General features: G+C 30.3%; 1 non-coding gene across 1 annotated transcript; it reads left to right on the top strand.

Annotated features, from left to right (window-relative positions):
• The first annotated feature begins 404 nt into the window (after positions 1–404).
• LOC121218922 (small nucleolar RNA R71) lies at positions 405–511 on the top strand. The gene has a single exon (XR_005915404.1). It is a non-coding gene; the product is annotated as a small nucleolar RNA R71 (small nucleolar RNA).
• The last annotated feature ends 12,432 nt before the right edge of the window (positions 512–12,943 follow it).

Below are 12,943 nucleotides of genomic sequence, written 5' to 3'. Positions count from 1 at the left end.
ATATTGGTTCCCCACATAGTATACTAACTTGGGATTTGAGGGACAATTCTCAAAAGAATGACCTTCCCCACAGTACACACAAGAAACTACTTCAAACAGACTTGGTAGCTGAGCTATAGAATTATTGTACTATTAGCGGTTAACTGTTTTATCATAGATGAATAGATGATACCTAAGCTAATAATAAAATGAGGGTGTCAACTTTATGAACTCTAGCTACACATATTCCTAAAGTTGTTCGATTTGTTGGCCATTGATAGGTATTACTCACGATCCTCTCGATGATCTCATAAGCCTTATTATAAGACTTAGACAAAATTGCACCATTCTCAGAAGCATCTACCATCAATCTTGTATGTGCATTGAGACCATTTTAGAATGTCTCCAACTAGATACAATGAGGAATCCCATGATAAGGACACTTAAGAAGTAACTCATTGAATCATTCTCAAGCCTCATACAAAGACTCGTCATCCAATTGTTGGAAAGTTGTGATATCGTTCCTTAACTTAGCGTTTTTGCTAGGTGGGAGATACTTAACAAAAAATCTCTCTGCTAATTCTTGCCATGTAGGTATAGAACTTGGGGGCAATGAAATGAGCCATGCTCGTGCTCGATCTCATAACGATTACGAAAACAACTTCAACCTCATTGTGTCTTCAGTCACCCCAGCTATCTTGAATGAATCACTCACCTCCATAAACAATCGAAGGTGGAGATGTGGATCTTCCGTGGGCATACCACAAAATTGACCCACCGTTTGTAGCATTTGAAACATCATTGGTTTACAATCAAACTGGGTTGCCTCAATATCTAGCCTTCTAATTCCTGGGTTTAACTCGCTGAAAAGTGGCACAGCATATTGTCTGATGCATAGATCCCTATCATCGGCAATGAGGATAGGATTTCGTACATGATCGACTTTATTACCTTGGTCTTGATTATGATTTCCATGGTCTATCTTGACTTGTCTTTGAGCTGGTCATTCACATCTTCTTTGTCTAAAAGTTTGCTCAATTTCAGGGTCTACAGAGAGTAAATCAATAATTCGATCTATGCTGATAAACATCTGAACAGAAAATCACAAAAACTAAAAAGAATAATTTAGTAATGTTAGAAATAAATCAAATTGAAAATAAATAATTTCACGAAAAAGAATGACTATGGCAACAGTTGACAATCCCTGGCAACAGCGCCAAAAACCTGTAACGCGTAGGTTTGTGCAAGTGTACACAGTCATTATCAAGTAATAAGTAAGTATCGAGTTATCGTCTCCATAAGGATTGTATTTGTGCTAAGTCACTTAATTTGTAAAATTATATTAACAATTTGGTAAATAAAAACACAATATAGTTGAGAAGTGGTGATTAAAATATATTAAACTAAACGCAATGATCCCTAATGCAAATTATCCTAAGTATGCAAACTACATGAATGAAATAGATTTTAGTAAAATTAAACACAATTTGCTACAATTATAACATAAATAAACTAGGAAAATTACTTTAATTAAACTCAATTTCTTATCAACATGCACAATAACATTCGGAAAAACTTTTCATGGCAACTCGATCTTTCACGAGTTAGGAAACCACATTAGGTCCTTTCAGAATCCTTTACTTAGCAAATACGCATTTTACTGATCCTTATTTACTAAGGGTTTCTTAGCATTCATGTGAGGTAACAGGGACGTGTCAGGTTTGAAACAATTTAATCACACAAATCTAAAAACTATGCAGATAACAGAGCTTGGTCAGAGTTGTTATGCAACCAACAATTTAATCGGGCCAGGATCTAAATTGAGCATGCACATTTCAATTATGTGTCCATTAGCCGTTGTCTGGTCAGGATCACTCAGCTAACTCAGGTGCATTTCAATCACGTATGAACAAAATACAGAATTGATTTTAATTGAAAACATGATTGATTGAGGCACAAACATTATAAGCATGAATCAAATAAATATTATTTAATTAAAGCAATCATCCTAGCTTAAATAAAATTAAGCTAACATTGTTGTAAACAAGAACAAAGAACACATAGCAAACATCTTTATATTAAATTCAAGAAAAGGAAGATTAAACCTAATTCAGAGTGGTTGTCACCCAAGACTCTAACTGACGAGGCTCCTTCGTTCCTTTCTTTTGCTCCTTTGTTGATGGCTCTCCAAGGTGGCCGACCAAGGGTTCTTTAAGAGGATTAATTGATAAAATCTCTATGAAGAGATGATGTTAGGCTTGGGAATAGAAAAGGCTAAGTGAATTTGGAGAAAGAGAGAATGATCAATGATAAGAATGAATGGGGAATGATTGAGAGATGCTTGAGGGATGATGAATGAAGGAATGAGAGGGTCTTATTTATAGGTGAGGAGAGGGGGATAGTTTGCTAAAAATAGTGGATGTTAACCTCTTCAAATCTCTTCAAATTGAGGTCGCCATGCTTAGTGGCTTTTGACTTCATTTTTAAGTAGTTTTGGATTCCACACAACTCAGGACTGAGACTCGGTCAATTGTAAATCTTCGGGCAATTCTCTAATTTCTCCAACACTGCAAGGACATTGTGTAATTAAACCAAAGAATGGTTTAAATGGGCAACCATGTGTAGCTAAATATTGGGTTGACTTGGTCTCCAATTTGGACTGTTTTGTGATCCAACAAAGCTATCAAACCTATCCAGAACAAATCAACAAGTTAGAGGACCAAAGAATAAAATTTATCCAATTTAATTAATTAATTAAAACTCAAATCTTTAATGAAATATTTTAAAATGAATTATTAAATATAATTTTATATTTTATTATTTAATTTAATCATGCATGACCCACTTTATGTCTTAAAAAATATAATATATTCAAATTAATATAAAATAAGCCATTTATTGCATGAAAACTATATAATAAAGCAGAAAATCACATTTTAATAATTTCTATGTCCTAATTTCATATTTTTCACATATTTCATTAATTTATTAAAAAATTACTTAGTTTTACCAACGGATTTAAGTAAGAAGGTGATAAATTACCTAGGAAAAATCCTATATATTTTTCCGTTTACAGCGGTCACTTAGTTTTCTAGAGTGTAGGCTTTATTCACAAATCGATAAACACTTTAGTGAAATATTAAAAGCTAAAAAACCTAATGAAGAACTTTGTCAAAAGATAGAATTTATTTTGAAAATACCCTAATTATATTTTGGTAGAATATCGATTTAGAGAAGTATACATATTGACCTAGCTCTTAATCTCTTTCTATAGATAAAATAACAAAAGTTTTAGTAGAATAAGATATAACTAAATAGTAATATATAGGAAAAGTTAACTCCTACACGGAGTATACAAGGAAGTGGTGGCAATACCTTGCTGGGACTAGAGTTTTCTACCCTTTCTTATTAAATCGAGCCAATTGGGCATTGTTTTGTATTCAGTTAATTATGTATGTTATTTGGTCTTTAAACTAACTCATAAAATTTTTCTAGCCCAAAATATTAAATTAATTAATTAAACTAATTGAATTATTTTCTCAACCCATATTTATTTCCATTAAAGTCATAATGACTTTATCTTATTAGAATCTATGATTAAATTAATTGAATTAACTTATTCTCATAAAACTATGATGACTAATTAATTTAATTTTCATTTCTAAATACAATTACTTAATTAAATAATATTTTGAAGAAATTAATTTAATTCTTGATTCATCTCTTGTTCATAGCTAGAAAACACATTCACTGCAAATAGTGACACATGATGTCTATTTCTCTAGTTCTTTGTTTCAGTTTTTCCATATCATCGATCAATGTAAACCACCAAGGTTATACCGAGGTAGTAAAAGGACTGATTGAAAAAATATTACTAGGGATCATATAATTTGTAAGTTTGACTATTCGTCTATTAATAAGAACATTTTTTTATTCATGGAGTCATTCCACTAAAGTAACATGACTGACCTATCCCTAATATATATCATTACAAAAGTTACTTTACCAAGTACTCGTCCAATGACCTTGTCATATGTGTGTTACCCTCATAAAACATTCTTAATCTATTTGGGGTAAATTAATTTTTCCAATCTGATCCTACTTTATCTCATAGTAACTATTACATCTTCCTTCACGAAAAGTCATTTACTAACAAATAGTAATTAAGTCATTTGCCTTAGGAAAAATGATCCGTGGCCACACTACTTTCCATCTATCATGTAATGTCAATGAAAGGATATCATTTACTCTTTGTTAGGCTATGAATTTCACTATCATAAGTGAAACTATAGTTTCCATGATTCCATCCTAGAAAACAATAAATAAAATTAAACATATTACCTCAAAGCAAAATTTGGGAAGTCTGGGTGAATGTAATAAATCCTACTTTTTGGGGTTTTTCCCAAAACCAAAAATGACTTTAAAAACATCGAAGGGATCTGTTGTTGTACTATTCACGCCACCACACACTTTCATTGTTGAAACGGTTGACATTATCATCACCATCGTCAGACCACTGTCATCAGACCATTGCTGACAACCATCATTAACCCCCTTCAACTATCATTGGTTTGCCTTCGATCATCATTGCCACCAGCCATCATTGTCGCTCTCGTCAATCATTGTCGAACCATCATCATCGAAACCTATGCCAATCTTTTTCGATCAGTTGGGTCGAGTTTGCATCATCTTGATCAGTCTTGGATGCATCTCAACTCTTCAGAATTTCCAGAAAAATTCAGTTACATAATACTTATGTTCGTTTTGCAGCTCACATGAATTATTCTAAAATAAATGAATAAAACCTACATAGAGATTATAGCCCACCATCTAATTACATATCTAAAAAATTATTAAAATAATAATTATAACCACTTAAATTTCTAGGAATCACAACTTTGACAAATGACTTTATCATATAAATAATAAAATAATTTCATTCACATAAATAACCCAAAACATGCTTATAATTATAAAAATGTCAAATCTTATAAAAGTTAACCAAAAATATAGAAGAGAAAAAAAATGATATTGGTTTATTATGAACATAACACAATTTGGCTCTAATACCAATTATTGAAAAATATTCGATTTAAAGATGATTTTCTATCATAGCAAAAAAATTAAAATTTTGAAAATTGAACTAATTTATGATATTTATAAGAATAAACTTTTCCCGAAAAGTACCTGTGCTTTGTGCGAGATAGATCCTTAACGTTATTAATTTTCTACCAAACGACCTTCTTTTCTATTCTCATACCACGAATTGCTTCAAGTGTGGGCTCGAACAATCACAAATCAAACACAAAATCAAAAATAATTTTCTTACTTTCAATAGGAAAGTAAGTCTCTCTCTATAAAAACTGATAGAATTGTTATTCATTGAAAGTAGAATCTATACTTAGAAAATAAATACCCACTATTTTTTAGCAGAAAAATAATATTTCAAAATTATGTATATTTTTAGCCCTACAAGTGCCATCTATTTATAGGGAGAGATAAAATGATATTGGTTCAATTAATAGAATATAAATAATACTTATAGGGTAGAAAAACATATCTCCTAGTTCTACTAGGAGAGAGGGATGACACAACATTGTTAAATATATTAAGATTCCCACCCTTTATATGTATTACAAAGGGTTTCGTGCCTCTCTTGTATTGGCTCCAATTATATGTGCATCCTGGACTTTTGACCCAACAGTTTATAATTTACTTTAACCTAATACATGTTTTTCTATTTTCAAAAATAAATATTACTTATTAAATTAATTTTAATTAATTAATTTTTCAATTAAATAATTTTTTCAACCCAATTCTAATTCTGTTAAAGTCATGGCAACTTTAACGTAAAAGAATCTATGAGAAAATGTATTTAATTTCCATAATCAACAGATTCACAATGACCAATTAATTTAATTCTATTTTTTAATTTCAATTATTTAATTAAATAATAATTCAAAAAGTATAAATTAATTATCACGTCATTTTCTTACTTAGTTAGAAACCATATTCATTTTCGAATGTAACCCATTTCTCTAAATTTATCGTTTCTATTCATTTGGTTTTATATGCAACTCATTTCTGGTTTCAACTAGCTAACGGAGAGACCAATTGGACATATGTAATTAGGGCTCAAATGATTTATAATTAAGTTTCATCTTTTTTCCTATTAATTATAAACTCATTTAGTCATGAAGTCAATCCACTATAGTATCATGACTAAGCTCTTCCTAACATTACGAAAGCTACTCGATCAGTGCTCGTCCAATGACCTTGTCATAAGTTTGTTACTTTTATAGGATATCCTTAATCTCTTTGGGATAAATCTGTTCTCCTAGTATGATCATATTTTATCTCATGGTAACCATTACATCTTCCATCATGAGAAGTCAGTCACTATCAAAATCAAGTCATTCATCATACAGACAAACAACTTGTGGCCACATTTACTTTTCATCTATCATGTAATGCAAATGAGAGGATATCATTTACCTATTTCTTCGGTTATGAACTCCACTATTGTGAATAATGCTACATATTACAAAATTTGTATACCTAACACACCAACTTTTGGTTCCTTATCTATTTGAACTCAGGTTTTTACTTACATCAAAGTGAATAAATCCACAAACATATTCAACATTTATTCAACTTGTCTCTTGTTCTATGTACTATCAATCCAGTTAGTCACATCTATATCTCTATCTTTTGGGACTCATCTGCTTCGATGCTTAAGACAAAAAATCTCCTCAATTGAACTTGATAGATTACATATTAGTCTTTTAATTGATATGTTAATTTCCGATTAGACTAAGAACATGTTTAGGTCCATATACTTACATAAGTTGTCTTTCTGTATTATGATCCGACCACGTAATATTGCTTAGTATTAGTTAAACATTAGATAACTTGTGAGTCAATATTTGCTTCGATTTTTCTTTGTGTGCAAAAACCATTGAGGAAAATATGAAAAGGGTACTAATGTAACTTATGGATAACTTTATTAAACCAATCTCTTCAAAAAAAATATACAAGTATACAAACGAATATACTACATTTAGGACACCAAATCCAACAGTCTCCCACTTGCCCTAGTGAAGCAGATGAGTCATATTTCACGTTCTCTTTCTCACTACATGTTTCTCAAAACTCCTAGCTATTAGAGTCTTGGTGAACGTGTCCACGAGTTTTTCCTCTAATGCACTTTGACTACATCCACTATTTCTTCTATTATTGCATCCATTATAATGTGATACTTTCTATTCATGTGTTTTGTCCTCTTGTGGTTCATAGTTTTCTTGGTGTTAGCTATTGCGGAACTATTGTCATAAAATAGTGTCATAGCTTTTTCCATACCAAGAATGACTTCAAGATCCGTAAGGTACTTTCGAAGTCATATTGCTTCCTTTGTAGCTTCGGAAGCATCCACATATTCAATCTCCATTTTAGAGTTAGCAATACAAATTTGCTTGACACTTCTCCACACTATAGACCCACCGCTTAGGACAAAGACACAACTCGATGTCTATTTCCTTAAATCTTAACACTTTTGGAAGTCAGAATTGGTAGAGCTGATAGTAATAAGATTTCCTCTAGAATACACAAGTTTATAGTCCCTCATTCTTCGTAAATACTTGATTATATGTTTAATAGCTTGTCAAAGTCTTGGACCTTGATTCGCTTGATATAAACTATAGAGCCAAGGTAGCTTGGGCTCCGACCATGTCTTCTAGTTTGTCTAGAATTGCTTTGGCAGTCTTATAGCACTCTAGTTGCTTATAAAGGGTGCTAGTCCGCTTGCCAACATATAGCAATGAGCTATCTCATCAAACTCCTCCTAGAATTTTCTAGTCTTAGCTTGAGTGGCCAAAGGGCATTTATTAACAAGGATTGTCTTTGGTTTTTCATAGCTTAAAACAGTCATTAGGATCTTTTCCATTCATTACAGTTATTTTCCTTCAATTTGTTCTCAGTGAGTATATTTGATAAAAGAGTAGGTGTCATTTTTGAACTGAAAATAAAATATTCATTGATTAATACCTTTGTATTAAGAAAATATTTGAAAATATTTTGCAACTTACAATATGCATTAATACGATGCATGCGTCTTACATTAAACCTTGAAACCATTTTTAAACCCTTGCAATAATAATTCCTACACCCATTGAATCAAGTCATCTTGGGGCAATCTTGACCAACTAGTAAGAACATGGATTTCCATCCAATTAGTACATGAACTGAATTCCTTAGGCATTCACACGTACTAATAATCGTTTAATGTTTGGTCATCATTCAAACTTAAGCATAGCTTTTTGGGAAGTTACTTAATTAGAAGATCTTGAGTGTATAACCATCAAATCAACACCTATCACATCATGCACAAAAAATGAGTCATCTTGGGAAAATCCCACTGTGGGTTAGTTCAATTGTCATGTCATCCCAATAGACCATTGATAGAGGCCGTAGGTCCTATTTAGGGACCTTCTCCCACTCAATCTTTTAAAAACATACAAGGTTTTTAATGTCTGATTTCAATCATGCATGATCGATATATATATATGACAAGTACATGTGGCATTCTTTCCCTAAACTATATGGCATGCTTATCATACATATGCATGAATATTTATTCGCAATCAAATAAATATCATCACATTATCACATATAAAAGTATAAAATTTAAATGACCCTAAATAGCCAAAGTATCCATGATTCTATCCTAGAAAAAAGTAAAATTACAAAATTCACCCCAAAGCATACTTTATCATATATAATAATAAAATAATAACATAAATTCATTTCCATATATTCCCCTACCATGCATATAGTTATAAGAATGTCATGAATAAGAGAGAAAAATTTCAGTATCATTTTGTACTATAGAAATAGCACAACCTTGCTTTGATACCAATTATTGGAAAAAATTTGGTTTGAAAATAGTTTTCTTACATAGCAAAAAATTAAAATTTTAAAAACGGAGCCAACTTTTTATATTTATAGCAATAAAATTTACCCGAAACTACACCTGTGTTTTCGGCTAAACGGATCAATATCGTTCTCGACTTTTAACTAAACGAATTCAAATCAAACACAAAACCAAAAATTATTTACTTTACTTTTAATAGGAAAGAAAAAATCTCTCTTTACTAAAAGCCAGTAGAATTATTATTGTAGAAAATATAATTTATACTTAGAAAATAAATTCTCACTATTTTCGAATAGAATAACAATATCTCAAAGTTGTGTAAAAATTCTTCTGTATTTAGCCCTACTAGTGTCATCTATTTATAAAGAGAAGTGAAACCCTCGTTGGATTAGAACAAGTATATTTCAATAGAAAAATAAAATCTTAGTCCAACTAGGAGAGAGGGGACGTAACCCTAGTTCAATATACTAGGGTTTGTCGTCCCATGTATTACCATGAGAGGGCTTTTGGACCTCTCCTGTACCAGATCTAATTATAATTACTTCTTGAAATTTTAACCCAGTACTTTATAATCCAATATAATTCAATACATGTTTTTCTATTTTCCAAAATAAACTTTATAAAATAGTTTAAATAAATAAATTAATTTCTCAATTAAATGATTTTCACAGACTGATTCTATTTCCGTTAAAATCATGACAACTCTACCATAAAAGAATCTATGAGAAAATATATCTAATATTTCTACATTCAACGGATTCACTATGACCAATTAATTTAATTTAATTTTCAAATTTTAATTATTTAATTAAATAAATAATGATTCGAAAAACCATAGATTAATTTTCCATGTAATTTCCATAAAGTGAGAAATCCACATTCATTTCCAAATATTTATCATTTCTCCAACTTTATCATTTTTATCTATTTATGTTCATTTGATTCAACATCCAATTCATTGTTGGCTTCAACGAGCTAGCAAAGGGACCAATTGGACATATGCAATTAGGGCACACACGATTTATAATTAAATTCTAGCTTTTTGCCTATTAGTTATAAACATATTTAGTCACGGAGTCATTTCACTATAGTATTGAGATTGAGCTCTCCCTAATGGCATACCGTTACGAAATCAACTCAATCAGTGCTCGTCCAATGGCATTGTCATAACTATGTTACCCTCATAGGATATACTTAATCTTTTGGGATAAATTCGCTCCCCTAATATGATCCTATTTTATCTCATGGTAACTATTTCATCTTTCTTCATGAAAAGTCAATTACTATCAACTAGTAATCAAGTCATTCATCACAAAGATGAACGACATGCAACACCCCTTCTCTGACCCAATTGTCGGTTCCGAGCAACGAGGTCTCACATTCGTTGCCGGAGTAAATAATAAAAAAAGCATAATAAAATCATCATTCCACATCACCAATAATGTAATGAACAATAATACAACATAAATTCAATTGGAATGTTGTAAACTCAACTTGGGATCAAAGAAGAACCTTTTTGTAACATTTTTAAAATTTCTAACCAAGTATACCATAAAAAAATCATTCAAATGTTCAATCATTTCATACATACCTAGATATTAAGATACACAATTAAATTCGAGCCTTAATTGAGCTTACAGAAGCTCTTTTGTAGACCTGAGCATGAGTTAGGACCAAATTGCAATGATTTCAAAATATCCAGACCAGATATCAATACCCCATTTAAGTACCGATATCAATCTAAGCTTCGATGTTTTAGAAAAATTGATTTAAATCATAAAGTATCAATACTCAACTTGTAATACCGGTACCTCTTTCTAGGTACTTATACTTTACCATAGTATTGATACTGTTTTAACATTTTGTTTTGTAAAAGTTTAAAACAATATTTCAATAGTATTAATACCCTTTTAAAGTATCGGTACTCTGATATCAAGTATCGATAATTTAGTCCAGTATGAATAACATTTTGACATTCAACGTTTGAAAATTGATGGAAAAACATAATGTATTGATACCTTATTTAAGGTATCAATACCTTATTTCCAGATATGTCAAAATCTTGCATTTTTTTTCCTCTTTCATGCCTAAAATCCATTTAACCATAATTGGTGCTTAAGAGCACTTTACAAAGCTACACAAATTATGCCAAAACACACCCCAACATCTCACCATATCATCACCATTCAACTAATTCAAGATATCATCAATTGAACATCAAAACATACCAATTTATTTTATTCAATTCAACTTCATCTTTCATACCTCAAGTTTTGCACCAAAATATATCAATTCAACCTATTGAATCATAATTTATTCAAACATGCATATAACCCTTTAGTATCATCATGTAAACCATGTCAATCCATACTCAATTATGCCATTTTTAATGTCAGACATATAACATAACATATTACCAAAATATACATACATAAATAAGAACATAGCCTTTCCAAAATCAAATCTTAGCTAGGATTCAACCAAATCTACTAATACCAAATTAATATAACAACACATATATAACATTCCAGATCACTTATAAACAATATTTATTCAATTCAGTATCAATTTCAGATCATTTTCCATCTCCTATCAACAATAATCCAATTTCAATATTATGTCATTTACTATTTTGTTTCATTATTCGAATTCCGAATGAAATTTATAGATTCACCATATTTCCATATCAGTCTTCCGGGCTCGTACATTTGGTTTGCACCACCTTTCATAAATCACAATATGTATTTGGATCATCAAATCATATTATCAACTCAATTCCTATAACATTTATCTCATTTACATTTTATACCCCTATTAACCTGGCTCAGACTCGAACGGATACACGGATCCAACCAACACACCAATATCAACCAATACACCAAATTTGACACCCAATGCCTCATCGAACAGGTTTGAAGTAAATAATTGCACCCTATTCTCATAAGTATAACCGAAGTACAAATGTGCCTTGCACTCATAGACCTGTAGTCAAAATAACCCATACTCGATCTATCCTATGACATGCCAATTATATCCAACTTTGCCCGAACAGTTAATAGGTTAATAACCATTTAATTTTCAATTATATTCAATTCACCATTCATCATATTCAATTCATCAATCAAATAATCATTTCATTCATATAATAGTATGAATCATTTTAATTTCAAGCCAATTTCACAATCTCATTAAGTTACACTATTTTCAATTTTATTCAATTTAATCCTCTATCTAAAAAGAAAGTCAAATCCATACCAATATGATTCAATCAATCATAATCAACTATAAATTCATCTAATTTCTCAAAATTATAGTTCATCACATCCTGTTTATTAGTATTGTACGATTTAGTCCATATCTCACCTTTTGTACCAAATTGTAAACATTTCAAACTACTACTAAACATACAAAAACTCATAAATCAAATTTACAAAAATTTAAATAAAATCATACCTAGTTTAAATAGAAAACAACCAAATCTTCAAGGACTAATAAGCAATTTGACATTTTTCCCAATTATCCCCGGTTTGGTTCAATTTTTTATCTATACAATAATTTAGTTCAATTTATAAATTCCAACGCTCTTATTTCATTCTATTATAATCATATATCAATGAAATTTAAATATTAAAATTCCCCTTATTTTTTGTATTCTATTCAATTTTGTCCCTAAAATCGAATTTACCATAACTTTCAAATTTGAGCTTCAATTTCAAAATCGATCTCAATAATTATATAAATTATTTACAAATTATTCACATTTTATATAAATTGGTATGAAATTGATATTAATTTATATACATTTTATATAATTATGGATAGTAGATCCTTCTAAGACCCTCTACTATCCATAATTATATAAATTTCATACCAATTTCAAATTATTTACATTTTAGTCTATATGTTCAAAACTAACAATTTTTACTTTACAAATTAGTCTTTTTTTCATATCTAAGCTTAAAATATAACAAATTAATACCAATTTCTTCAAGCATTCATCAATGGAAAATTTTAGAGACTTTAACAGTTTTACAA

The sequence above is a fragment of the Gossypium hirsutum genome, chromosome D06 (assembly GCF_007990345.1).
Source record: "Gossypium hirsutum isolate 1008001.06 chromosome D06, Gossypium_hirsutum_v2.1, whole genome shotgun sequence".
Taxonomy (NCBI): domain Eukaryota; kingdom Viridiplantae; phylum Streptophyta; class Magnoliopsida; order Malvales; family Malvaceae; genus Gossypium; species Gossypium hirsutum.
Note: the sequence above shows the minus strand (reverse complement) of the source record. Positions and strands in the feature narration are given on the sequence as shown.